The sequence below is a fragment of the Choloepus didactylus genome, chromosome X, assembly GCF_015220235.1.
Source record: "Choloepus didactylus isolate mChoDid1 chromosome X, mChoDid1.pri, whole genome shotgun sequence".
NCBI lineage: Eukaryota > Metazoa > Chordata > Mammalia > Pilosa > Megalonychidae > Choloepus > Choloepus didactylus.
Genome location: NC_051334.1, coordinates 158910769 through 158924480, shown reverse-complemented (window position 1 = coordinate 158924480; position 13712 = coordinate 158910769). Strand labels below are relative to the sequence as shown.

Below are 13712 nucleotides of genomic sequence, written 5' to 3'. Positions count from 1 at the left end.
ATTTTTCTCTCCCCAATTATCCAGTAAAATGTTTTGCCCAACAGTGAGGGTACAGTAAATGTTTGCTGAATATACTGACTAAGTAAGAGGTGAGAAGAGATGGACCTCCTTAGCCAGATAGCAAGAATCATATTTGGAATTTACCCAGGAAAGAGGAAGATTAAGTGTATGTGGTATATAAGTAAATAAACTCAGATGCCAACAAAGCAAGCAATAAAGCAGAAGCCACTGGAACCAGAATAAACATAGGAAAGGTCTGCCAATAATAGCAAAACTGGAACTGACTTTAAAAGAAAACCAAAGAGAAAGTTTAAATTGGACCATATCTTTTCCCATCAATTCAGTTTGAGACAGACCAATAGAGGCACTGTAACAGACTATGGCTATCTTCCTTGATACTCAGACATCCTGGTTTTCAGTACTTTTTATGGACCTAGTACCCATAAATCAATATAAACCTATTCACATTTAGGGATTAGTTTCAACAAATACAAAGTTGAATTTCCTTTTATTTTTCCTAAAATGTTTACTTTCAAACTTGAAGCAACTTCAATTATTCTATGTGGTTTTTGATACCATTCTTTTATCTTTTCAGCTCAGAGTCCAAATATTCTACAGTATTCATACTGCAGCACCTTCCACCCACCCTTTGGTTGCTTGGTTTTTTTCTGCTTTCTCAGATCTTTCTTGATGTGTAGTAAGCAGAACTGTACTGGGTATTCCAGCTGCAGTTTGGTCTTAAATAAAAGAAGGATGTTTGGTTTTCTTTGTTCTTCTCTGTGGTATACAGGATTTTGTTGATTGAACTGAATGTAGCAGTATTGGGCCAAATTTTCAAGAGAATAGTACAGTAGTTCCCACATCCTTTCCCTGGGTTGTAACTTATTAGCTCATACTCTATGTAGCACCTTTCCTTTATAACTGAAGCATTATCTGTCATTTTTCTTCTTGCTTACTTGGCTTCAAAAAATGCAGAGAGATCTTAAGTAAAAAGACAGATGAAGTGTCAGCCCTTACTTGAGTCCTGATATGATCTACTCTATAAGCACTGTGTCATATACACAATAGGTACTTAATAATCATGGAACTCTACTATGTAACCCAAAGTTAACTTAAAATCTTGTGTAAGGATCCTCATCAAATACCAATGGGATCCTAACTATCATGGGTTCAATTATAATACAGTGCTTTTGAAGCTGTTTGGTATAATGTTCTCAAGAAAATGGTTTGAGTCTAAAAATAAGCAAGTAAAAAATAAAAATAAAAACAGCAGACCCTCTAAAACATCAGACCTTCTAGTTTCAGAGTCTGAGAACAATTTTCAGTGGGCTATCTTCTGAATCTATTTTTGGGATTGATGCACTTACATTGAAGTTTCTCATTGAAACTTAGGGCCTGATATATTATTGGAAGGCTTTTTTTTAATCTCTCAAAAATAAATAACAGGCAGTTTAATGTGCTGAACCCTCTATCTCGAGACTTGCTCTTGGGAAGACTGTTGCTGCAAAGGAGAAGCTAGGTCTACTTGTAATTGTGCCTAAGTATCTCCTCCTGAATGCCTCTTTGTTGCTCAGATGTGGCCCTCTCTCTCTAGCTAAGCCAACTTGAAAGGTGAAATCACTGCCCCCCCCATGTGGGATCTGACACCCAGGGGTGTAAATCTCCCTGGCAACATGGAATATGACTCCTGAGGAGGAATCTAGACCCAGCATCGTGGGATGGAGAACATCTTCTTGACCACAAGGGGGATGTGAAAGGAAATGAAATAAGCTACAGTGGCAGAGAGATTCCAAAAGCAGCCGAGAGGTCATGCTGGTGGGCACTCTTATGCACAATATAGACAACCCTTTTTAGGTTCTAGTGAATTGGGGTAGCTAGCAGTAAATACCTGAAACTATCAAACTACAACCCAGAACCCATGAATCTTGAAGACGATTGTATAAAAATGTAGCTTATGAGGGGTGACAATGTGACTGCAAAAGCCATATGGACCACACTCCCCTTTGTCCAGTGTATGGATGGATGAGTAGAAAAATGGGTGAAGAAAAAGAAAAGGCACCTAGTGTTCTTTTTTACTTTAATTGTTCTCTTTCACTTTAATTTTTAATCATATTATTTTTGTATGTATAGCAATGAAAATGTTCAAAAATTAATTAAAAACCAGGGCAAAAAAACCAACCAAACAACCAAACAAAAAAAAACTAAAGGAAAAATAGGGTGGGTGCAGGGGACAATTTGGGTGTTCTGTTTTTACTCCTAATTTTTTATTCTTACTTTCACTTTTTCTGGTACAAGGAAAATGTTAAAAAAATAGATTGGGGTGATGAATGAACAACTATATCTTGGTAAGTGATCAATGGATTATATACTTTGGATGATTGTATGGTATGTGAATAAATATTGTGATGGTTGGGTTTGTGTGTCAGCTTGGCTGGGTGGCCTGGCTGTCTGGTCAAGTGGGCACTGGCCTGACGATTCCTGTGAGGCTATTTGAGGCTGGTTGGTTTGTCGGATCATCAGTCAATTGACTGCAGCTGACTGATGACTCATCAAGGGGCGTGCTTCCACAGTGAGAGAATGCAATTGGCTGGATTTGGTCCGGGTGATCAGTTGGAGGCTTATAAGCCGGACGGTTAGAGAACCTTCACTTCTTCTTCAGCTGCTCAGTGAAGCTTTTCCTGGGGAGCTCGTCGAAGTTGCCAGTTCGTTTCCTGAGGAGCTCGTCAAAGTTGTCGGTTCGTTTCCTGAGGAGTTCTTCAAAGTTGCCAGTTCGTTTCCTGAGGAGTTCGTCAAAGTTGTCGGTTCGTTTCCCGAGGAGTTCATCGGACGTCTTCCTTGGAGTTGACAGCTTGTTGACGGCTCTGCAGAATTTGGACTCGTGCGCTCCCGCAGTTGCGTGAGTGACTTTTACAATTTGATAATAAGAGACATCTCTCATTGATTCTGTTTCCAAGGAGAACCCTAACTAATACAACTTGGTACCGAGAGTGGTTCTTGAGAAATGGAATCTTAAAATGGGCTTTTACAACTTGTTTTCTACTCTGATTAGATTCAGAGGCACTAATGACTCTATTTCCAATAATCAAGAGGGTACTAAGAGTCCATGGCAGGAGTTGGCAAAGGAAATACGTAAAATAGCACCATTTGATTCTCCTAATTGTGCTCTAGTATGAAGCGAGGCTCTGGGTGACAGCGTTTTCGACACTTTCACGGAGTTTTGCAGTATTAAGAAGTATAATGATGTTGGCTGGCTGCTCTTAGATACTTTGGATACAGTTGTAAGAGAAAGGGATGAGCTAAAGGCTTCAAATTCAAAACTTGAATGCCGTATGACAGATGTAAAGGGTTCCATCTGTGCCCTGAAAGAAAATCTTATTTCCTGTGCCCGCAGACTGGAGGTTTCTGAAAATCAGACGCAGTCTCTTATTGTGCGAGTAGCACATTTACAGCGTAAACTAAAATCTCAACCTCTCAGGGTGTCTGCTGTTAAAGTAAAGGCATTGATTGGAAAAGAATGGGACCCAGAAACTTGGGATGGAGACATATGGATTGATAATAATGACAGTGAGGACATTGGAACCCTGGATTCTTCTGGGTCATTGTTAGATTTACCTGTAGAGGGCTGTCCTGGGGAAAGCTTCTCTGCCTCCAGTCTGCCCTAAGGAGCCTGCCACGCAACTCCCACCTAAGGAGATTGACCCTTCAATGCCTGCTAATCTTGTAATCACCTCCCCTGAGGAAGCAGCCCTCACTCTTTTGTCTGGAGAGACTAATCCTGTTTTAAGAGATGAAAATGCAACAGAGTGCCCTGAGGTGAATGGCTTGAGAGATAATTCTAACTCTTTTCATGACCCACCCCCACCACCAGTTTTTGCTTCAAGACCTATAACTAGGCTCAAGTCCCAACAAGCCCCAAAGGGTGAGGTACAAAGTGTGACCCATGAGGAAGTACGCTATACTCCAAAAGAACTATATGAGTTTTCCAACTTATACAGACAGAAACCAGGGGAATATGTGTGGGAATGGATATTGAGAGTGTGGGATAATGGTGGAAGGAATATAAGGTTGGATCAGGCTGAATTTATTGATATGGGCCCACTAAGCAGAGATTCTGCATTCAATGTTGTAGCTCGAGGGGTTAGAAAGGGTGTTAACAGTTTGTTTGGGTGGCTGGCTGAAACATGGATCAAAAGGTGGCCGGCATTACCAGAAGTTGAAATGCCAGAACTGCCCTGGTATAATGTGGAGGAGGGGATTCAAAGGCTTAGAGAGATTGGAATGTTAGAGTGGATTTATCATGGAAAACCTGCTCACACAGCCCTGGAATGTCCAGAGGACACACCTTTTACCAGGACTGTAAGGAATAAATTTGTGAAACTAGCTCCATCATCCCTGAAGAGCTCTGTAGTCGCCCTTCTCTGTAGGTCAGATATTACTGTAGGAACTGCTGTCACTGAGCTGGAATCCTTAAACACAATGGGGATAATCGGGTCCCGAGTCAGCAGAAGCCAAGTGGCTGCAGTTAATCGCCACAGACAAGGTGGACAGGGCTACCATAATGGAAAACAGGCTCAAAGCAGCAATCAAAATAATATGACTCGCAGAGACTTATGGCATTGGCTAGTGGATCATGGAGTATCAAGTAGTAAAATAGATGGGCAATCGACTAAATTCTTGTTTGAACTATATAAGCAGAAGAATTCTAGGCCACGTGAACAAAAATCTCCCTTGAATTACAAAAACAGAGAGTCACGGCCCCTTAATCAATTCCCAGACTTGAGATAGTTTACAGATCCAGAGCCTCTTGAATGAAGGGAAGGCCGGGTACCCTTGGAGAAGGACCCTGTCACACTGCCAAAAATTTACACTGTTAATCTTCCTCCCAGCCTTCCCCAGGGGGACCTATGGCCTTTTACCAGGGTGACTGTGCATTGGAGAAAAGGAAATGATCAGATATTTCGTGGATTATTAGACACTGGGTCAGAAGTGACATTAATTCCCGGAGACCCAAAACGTCACTCTGGTCCACCAGTCAGAGTTGGGGCTTATGGAGGTCAGATGATTGATGGAGTTTTAGCCCAGGTCCGTCTCACAGTGGGTCCAGTGGGTCCCCGGACCCATTCTGTGGTTATTTCCCCAGTGCCGGAATGCATAATTGGAATAGACATACTCAGCAACTGGCAGAATCCTCACATTGGTTCCCTGACTCCTGGAGTGAGGGCTATTATGGTGGGAAAGGCCAAGTGGAAGTCACTAGAGCTGCCTCTGCCTAGCAAAGTAGTGAACCAGAAGCAATACCGGATTCCTGGAGGGATTGCAGAGATTAATGCCACTCTTAAGGACTTGAAGGATGCAGGGGTGGTGATTCCCACCACATCCCCATTCAACTCTCCTATTTGGCCTGTGCATAAAACAGATGGGTCTTGGAGGATGACTGTGGATTATCGTAAGCTTAACCAGGTGGTGACTCCAATTGCAGCTGCTGTCCCAGATGTGGTATCATTGCTTGAGCAAATCAACACATCCCCTGGTACCTGGTATGCAGCTATTGATCTGGCAAATGCTTTTTTCTCAATTGCTGTCAGCAAGGACCACCAGAAACAGTTTGCATTTAGCTGGCAAGGCCAGCAGTTTACATTCACCGTGCTACCTCAGGGTTATATCAACTCTCCAGCCCTATGTCACAATATTGTCCGCAGGGATCTTGATCATTTCTCCCTCCCACAAGACATCACACTGGTCCATTATATTGATGATATCATGTTGATTGGACCTAGTGAGCAAGAAGTAGCAACTACTCTAGATTTGTTGGTAAGGTATTTGCGTGGCAGAGGATGGGAGATAAATCCAACAAAAATACAAGGGCCTTCCACCTCAGTAAAATTTCTAGGTGTTCAGTGGTGTGGGGCCTGTCGAGATATTCCTTCTAAGGTGAAGGATAAGCTGCTGCATCTGGCCCCTCCTACAACCAAAAAAGAGGCACAACGTTTAGTTGGCCTCTTTGGGTTTTGGAGACAACATATTCCTCATTTAGGTGTGCTACTCTGGCCCATTTACCGAGTGACTAGAAAAGCTTCTAGTTTTGAGTGGGGACCAGAGCAAGATGAGGCTCTGCAACAGGTCCAGGCTGCTGTGCAAGCTGCTCTGCCGCTTGGACCATATGATCCAGCTGATCCAATGGTGCTGGAAGTGTCAGTGGCAAATAGAGATGCTGTTTGGAGCCTTTGGCAGGCTCCTATAGGAGAATCACAACGCAGGCCCTTAGGATTTTGGAGTAAAGCTTTACCATCTTCTGCAGATAACTACTCTCCATTTGAGAAACAATGTTGGCCTGCTACTGGGCCTTAGTAGAGACAGAACGCTTAACCATGGGCCACCAAGTTACCATGAGACCTGAGTTACCTATCATGAGCTGGGTGTTATCTGATCCACCAAGCCATAAAGTTGGGCGTGCACAGCAGCACTCCATAAAATGGAAATGGTATATACGAGATAGAGCTCCAGCAGGTCCTGAAGGTACAAGTAAGTTACATGAGGAAGTGGCCCAAATGCCCATGGCCCCCACTCCTTCCACCTTACCTTCTCTTTCCCAGCCCACAGCTATGGCATCTTGGGGAGTTCCTTACAGTCAGTTGACTGAGGAAGAGAAGACTCGGGCCTGGTTTACAGATGGTTCTGTACGATACGCAGGTACCACCCGAAAGTGGACAGCTGCAGCACTGCAGCCCCTTTCTGGGATATCCCTGAAGGACAGTGGTGAGGGGAAATCCTCCCAGTGGGCAGAACTTCGAGCAGTGCACCTGGTTGTTCACTTTGCTTGGAAGGAGAACTGGCCAGAGGTGCGTCTGTATACTGATTCCTGGGCTGTTGCTAATGGTTTGGCTGGATGGTCAGGGACTCGGAAGGAACATGATTGGAAGATTGGTGACAAAGAAGTCTGGGGAAGGGGTATGTGGATAGACCTTTCTGAGTGGGCAAACAACATGAAGATATTTGTGTCCCATGTGAATGCTCACCAGAGGGTGACTTCAGCAGAAGAAGGTTTTAATAACCAAGTGGATAAAATGACCCGTTTGGTGGATACCAATCAGCCTCTTTCCCCAGCAACTCCTGTCATTGCCCAATGGGCTCATGAACAAAGTGGTCATGGTGGTAGGGATGGAGGTTATGCATGGGCTCAGCAACATGGACTTCCACTCACCAAGGCTGACCTGGCCACAGCCACTGCTGAGTGTCCAATTTGCCAGCAGCAGAGACCCACACTCAGTCCCCGATATGGCACCATTCCTCGGGGTGATCAGCCTGCTACCTGGTGGCAGGTTGATTACATCGGACCACTTCCATCATGGAAAGGGCAGCGATTTGTTCTTACTGGAATAGACACGTACTCCGGATATGGGTTTGCCTTCCCTGCACGACATGCTTCTGCCAAAACTACGATACGTGGACTTACAGAATGCCTCATCCACCGTCATGGTATTCCACACAGCATTGCTTCGGACCAAGGAACCCACTTCACAGCAAATGAAGTGAGGGGATGGGCACATGCTCATGGAATTCTGTGGTCTTACCATGTTCCCCATCATCCAGAAGCAGCTGGGTTGATAGAACGGTGGAATGGCCTATTGAAGACTCAATTACGACGCCAACTAGGTGGCAATACCTTGCAGGGCTGGGGCAGTGTTCTCCAGGAGGCTGTGTATGCTCTGAATCAGCGTCCACTCTATGGTGCTGTTTCTCCCATAGCCAGGATTCATGGGTCCAGGAATCAAGGGGTGGAAACAGGAGTAACACCACTCACTATCACTCCTAGTGATCCACTAGGGAAATTTTTGCTTCCTGTCCCTGCAAGTTTAAGCTCTGCTGGTCTACAAGTCTTGGTTCCAAAAGGAGGAGTGCTTCCACCAGGAAACACAACAATAATCCCATTGAACTGGAAGTTAAGGCTGCCACCTGGCCACTTTGGGCTTCTTATGCCTCTGAATCAACAGGCAAGTAAGGGGATTACTGTACTGGCTGGGGTGATTGATCCTGACTATCAAGGGGAAATAGCACTGCAACTACACAATGGAAGTAAAGAAGAGTTTTCCTGGCATACAGGAGATCCCCTGGGGCGTCTCTTAGTACTACCATGCCCCGTGATTCAAGTCAATGGAAAACTGCAACAACCCAATCCAGGCAGGACTACCAATGGCCAAGAAACTTCAGGAATGAAGGTTTGGGTCACCCCACCAGGCAAAGAACCACGGCCAGCTGAAGTGCTTGCTGAGGGTAAAGGGAACATGGAATGGGTAGTGGAAGAAGGTCGTGATAAATATGAACTACGGCCACGTGACCAGTTACAGAAACGAGGACTATGATGATATGAATATTTCCTCCTCGTTTTGTGATGATTATGTTTGTATTTGTCTGTGAAGAAAATATTTTTGCTTTCTTCTCTGTCTTATCCCCTTATCATATGGCATAAGCTGTAACGTTCATTTTGAAGATATGGTTTTAGGTGATGTGTACGACTGCCAAGTTGACAAGGGGTGGACTGTGATGGTTGGGTTCATGTGTCAACTTGGCTAGGTGGCCTAGCTGTCTGGTCAAGCGGGCACTGGCCTGACGATTCCTGTGAGGCTATTTGAGGCTGGTTGGTTTGTCGGATCATCAGTCAATTGACTGCAGCTGACTGATGACTCATCAAGGGGCGTGCTTCCACAGTGAGAGAATGCAATTGGCTGGATTTGGTCCGGGTGATCAGTTGGAGGCTTATAAGCCGGACGGTTAGAGAACCTTCACTTCTTCTTCAGCTGCTCAGTGAAGCTTTTCCTGGGGAGCTCGTCGAAGTTGCCAGTTCGTTTCCTGAGGAGCTCGTCAAAGTTGTCGGTTCGTTTCCTGAGGAGTTCTTCAAAGTTGCCGGTTCGTTTCCTGAGGAGTTCGTCAAAGTTGTCGGTTCGTTTCCCGAGGAGTTCGTCGGACGTCTTCCTTGGAGTTGACAGCTTGTTGACGGCTCTGCAGAATTTGGACTCGTGCGCTCCCGCAGTTGCGTGAGTCACTTTTACAATTTGATAATAAGAGACATCTCTCATTGATTCTGTTTCCAAGGAGAACCCTAACTAATACAAATATCAATTAAAAAAATAACAAACAAACAAGCAAACTCTAAGGATGAGGCCTGGCCTCAAATCCTCACTCTGCCATTTACAATCTTTGTGCCTCAGTTTCCTTAATCTGTGATATAGGGACAATAAAAAATATCTTTCTCATAGGATTTTGTGAAAAGTAAATGAGATAATATGTAAAGGTTTTAAAAAATGTCTGGCATATCATAAATACTCAATAAATACCAGCTAAAATTATTGTCATTATCAAGTAGTTAGAATTCAAACCAAAAAAATACATAAACCATTACCCCAAAGTTGTTATCACTTCATTTTAATTGCTCAGCAACATTCAATGCAAAATTATTTTAAATCATGCCATAAACAAAAGGCCAAATGCATCTTGGTTATGAAGGTAAGAGAGCAAATAATAATCAAAACCAATAATCAAAACATAAACTTACAATTAGCTGGTCCCCAATTTCATTTTAACAGGTACCTTAACACTACTAAATAACCTCTAAGTTATTTAATCCAAGAGGCTTAATGAGGAATCATGAAACAACTTTGACATTAAATAAGGAATTTTAAAGTACTATATAAAAGATGTAGCTTTCTGGCAAGGTCTATCCTTTCCAAAGCCAAAGTTAATTGTGCCTAGTGCAACACTGATTAACAATATTCCTAAGTCTACGAAGGATTGTTTTCATTGTTATTTTAGAATCATATCCAAAACTATATTAGTTCCAGTTTATCATTATTTCCTTAATTTTGTTTTTATTATATCATTTTTGCTTAATTTACAGCAAGCAGAAAACTAGCTGGGTCTTGTTTTGATCCAAACATTGATGTTTTAAAGGTTGTACACAATATTTGGTAAGAAAGAACATATAAAAATACCTTTTTAGAAACCTCTATAAAAAGGAAAATGCAAAGTTTAAACCCACAATTTCCTCTTTGCTAGAACTGCAAACTACTGCTACAGTTTTAAATAGACTTTTTGTTGTTTAAACTATACATCCAGGAAAATAAAAAAAATTAAAGAAATGTGCATATAAATGATTGCATAGCAGAACATGAACATTAACTACAAACAGTAAAGAAATGAAAGTTAGAAATACTATAAAATATACAAAGGTTCTAGAATCAATTCTTTAAACACATTCCACAAACTGTATTTAAAAACCATCTTTTTTCCTTACAGGCAGGCCTAGATTACTAAAACCCAAAATGAAAAAGCAATCATCTAAACGGAATTGTTTTCTCACAGTATTTCTTACTTAAAAGCAATCGAGATTTTTACAGATGCTAGCTTTTATTTTGAAATGATATTGGGCATGTCATTAAGTTACTTTCATGGCCCCCAAAACAATCTTTCAGAGAAAAAATAGAAATGATAAACGGTTAAAGGTATCATTTCACCATTTTTAGCCAGGTACTGCCAAGTACAATAGTGTACTAATTACCAATCAGTACACCGATAATCAATAAAAAATCAAGAGATGTGACTCTTGCTTAAAATTGACTAATTCTTTTCCACAAATTATTTAAAATTTCATGGCACCACAGAATCACCTAGTAATGGGAGTGTTGTCTTTCAACTTGCCTCACATAAAATAAACTGAGGTGTGAAGAGCAAGCATCTCTCATAAAGAAGTAGGCAGATTTTGATACAAATGCATGAACCAATTGAGTGCTAGAAGCAATAAAATTCAGTTATTTTACACTATGCACACACAAACAAAACCTACCTTGAAACTATTTACTTGCTTCTAATAGCAGTAAGAAAACTAAGCAATATCATGGTCAACAATGCTCCTTAAAATTTAGAATAACTACAAAACAGCATTCTTTTCCCCAAAGTCATTCCTGTCATCAAATACCTACTCAAATTTAACGTGAATTCTTCTGATGTTCTTATGTTTTCTAAAAACATATGTTTGCTGAAAAGCAGTGAAGGCTCTATATTTCAGTCAAAAACTCAATTTCCCTGAAAATGCTACTTAACCCAGTTGGCATCATTCCCCAAGGCAATGGGGAATAACAAAAAGACTATTCCACACCGCTTTGTAAATAAAATATTATAATGGGCCTAGACATCTTGACAAGACATTAAAGGTCCACCCTGAACCTGAATGTGTCTGAGCAGTCAATGTTGTGCTGTGGCTATAACTTCACTTTTGTATCATTCTATTTTAACAAGCTACATTTCCAGGTTAACAGTTCTAGCGAATATGGATATGAAAGTTCATCTTGAATAAACAAAGTTACAAATTGTGGTCAACCAACATCTTTTCACCAATACTTCAAGAATAAAAAACTGAGAATGTTAGCAAAAATATACAGAGACACCACAAATTGGTAGCTTCCCATTAACATTAAACAAACTGGACTCTTAAGAGTGGCTTCTCAACACCATATCATTTTAATTATAACAATTGCCTGGTACAGTGAAAACTAATCAGTGTTTTTTTTTTAAGCATCATTGCAACATTATATTCCTGATAATTTTAAGTAAACCAAACTATGAGTAAATGAATGACACATGCCTAAAAATATCATGGTTTAGGCTATTAGTGGACACTGGACTTAGGACTTGTCCAAGACCTTGATCTAGATTTTGATCTAGACTGAGACTATGATCTAAACTGTGGTCTTCCAGTCAGTCTACTGTTTTTAGGAGTTATAAGACCTTCTATAGTTGCAATCAAAAGACCGACTTCTTGATCTCCTCCTTTCATAACTTCAGCTTCTAGAACATCTATATCTGTCAAAATCATCATAGCTTGAAGAACTATATACATTCCTCCCTTCCTTGGCTTTCATTTGACTTGGTGTCTTCCAATCCTCCCATGCAAATTGGATATCAATTTGATGTCCAAAAATCCATTTTCCATCCAAATTATATAATGCTTCTTCAGCATCACAAACATCATCAAACTGAACATAAGCAAATCCTCTTGGATGATGAGCGTAGAAATCAAGTGGAGCATACACACAACTATAAGACCATAATGACCAAATTTGCAATGTAAATCTTCAGATCTGGTGTCAATGACCACATTCCTCATGAACAGAGACGTGTTGGGGGGTGCAGATAGCGGAACATGGCAGTGTCATAGAGTCTCAGCCACGGAAACTAACAAACTCAACAAACCTCCTACAGCTGCTTACAGTGGATCATCAGACACAAATAGCCAACAGGCCACTAATTCTTTTTTGAATGCTTGGTAAAATTCACATGTGAAGCTATCCAGAACTGGACTTTTCTTTCCTGGGAGATTTTTAATGACTTACTCAATCTCTTTATTTGTAATTGGTTTGTTGAGGTCTTTTATTTCTTCTAGAGTCAATGTTGGTTTTTCATGCTTTTCTAGGAAGTTGGCCATTTCATCTAAGTGTCTAGTTTATTAGCATATAGTTGCTCATATTACCCTCTCATTATCTCCTTTATTTCTTTGGTTCAGTAGTTATGTCCTCACTCCCATTCTGATTTTAGTTATTTGCATCCTCTCTTTTTTCTTTGTTAGCTTAGTTAAGGGTCCATTGATTTTGTTGATTTTTTTCAAAGATACAAATTCTGGTTTTGTTGATTCTCTATTGTTTTCATGTTTTCAATTTCATTTATTTTTGCTCTAATGTTTGTTATTTTTTTCCATCTGTTTGCTTTGCAGTTAGTTTGCTGTTCTTTCTCTAGTTCCTCCAGGTAAGCAGTTAAGTCCTTGATTTTTGCTCTTTCTTCTTTGTTAATATAGGCATTTAGGGCAATGAACTTCCCTCTTGGCACTTCCTTTGTTGCATCTCATTAGTTTTGATATTTTGTGTTCTCATTTTCATTTTCCTTGAGATATTTACTGATTTCTCTTGTAATTTCTTCCATGACCCATTGGTTGTCTAAGAGTGTGATTTTTTGCCTCCATATGTTTGTGAATTTTCCAGCCCCCCAACTGTAACTGATTTCTATCTTCATTCCATTATGATCCAAGAATATGTTTTGCATAATTTCAGTCTTTTAAAATTTATTGAGACCTGCTTTGTGACTCAACATGTGTTCTATCCTGGAGAGTGATCCATGATCACTTGAGAAAAGATATATATCCTGCTACTGAGGGGTGCAATGTTCTGTAAATGTCTGTTAAGTCTAGTTCATTTATTATACTACTGAAGATCTTTGTTTCCTTATTGATCCCCTGTCTAGATGATCTATCCATTGAAGAGAGTGGTGTATTAAAATCTCCAACTATTATTGTAGAGGTTTCTACTTCTCCCTTCAGTGTTGTCAGTGTGTAATTTTGGGGCACTCTTGCTCGGTGCATAAATATTTATGATTGTTATTTCTTTTCAATGAATTGTCCCTTTTATTAATACATATTGTTCTTCTTTGTCTCTTTTAATTGTTTTACATTTGAAGTCTAATTATCTTATATTAGTATAGCTACCCCTGTTCTTTTCTGGTTGTTGTTTGTGTGAAATATCTTTTTCCAACCTTTCACTTTCAACCTATTTTTGTCCATGTGTCTAAAGTTAGTCTCTTTTAGACAGTATATAGATGGATCCTGTTTTTATATCCATTCTGCCACTTTATGTCTTTTGATTGGGGATTCTATTCCATTAGTATTTAATGTT

General features: G+C 40.7%; 1 pseudogene; it reads right to left on the bottom strand.

The window, feature by feature from the left end:
* Window positions 1-676: 676 nt before the first annotated feature.
* On the bottom strand, window positions 677-12184 carry LOC119522417 (annotated as a pseudogene).
* Window positions 12185-13712: the final 1528 nt, after the last annotated feature.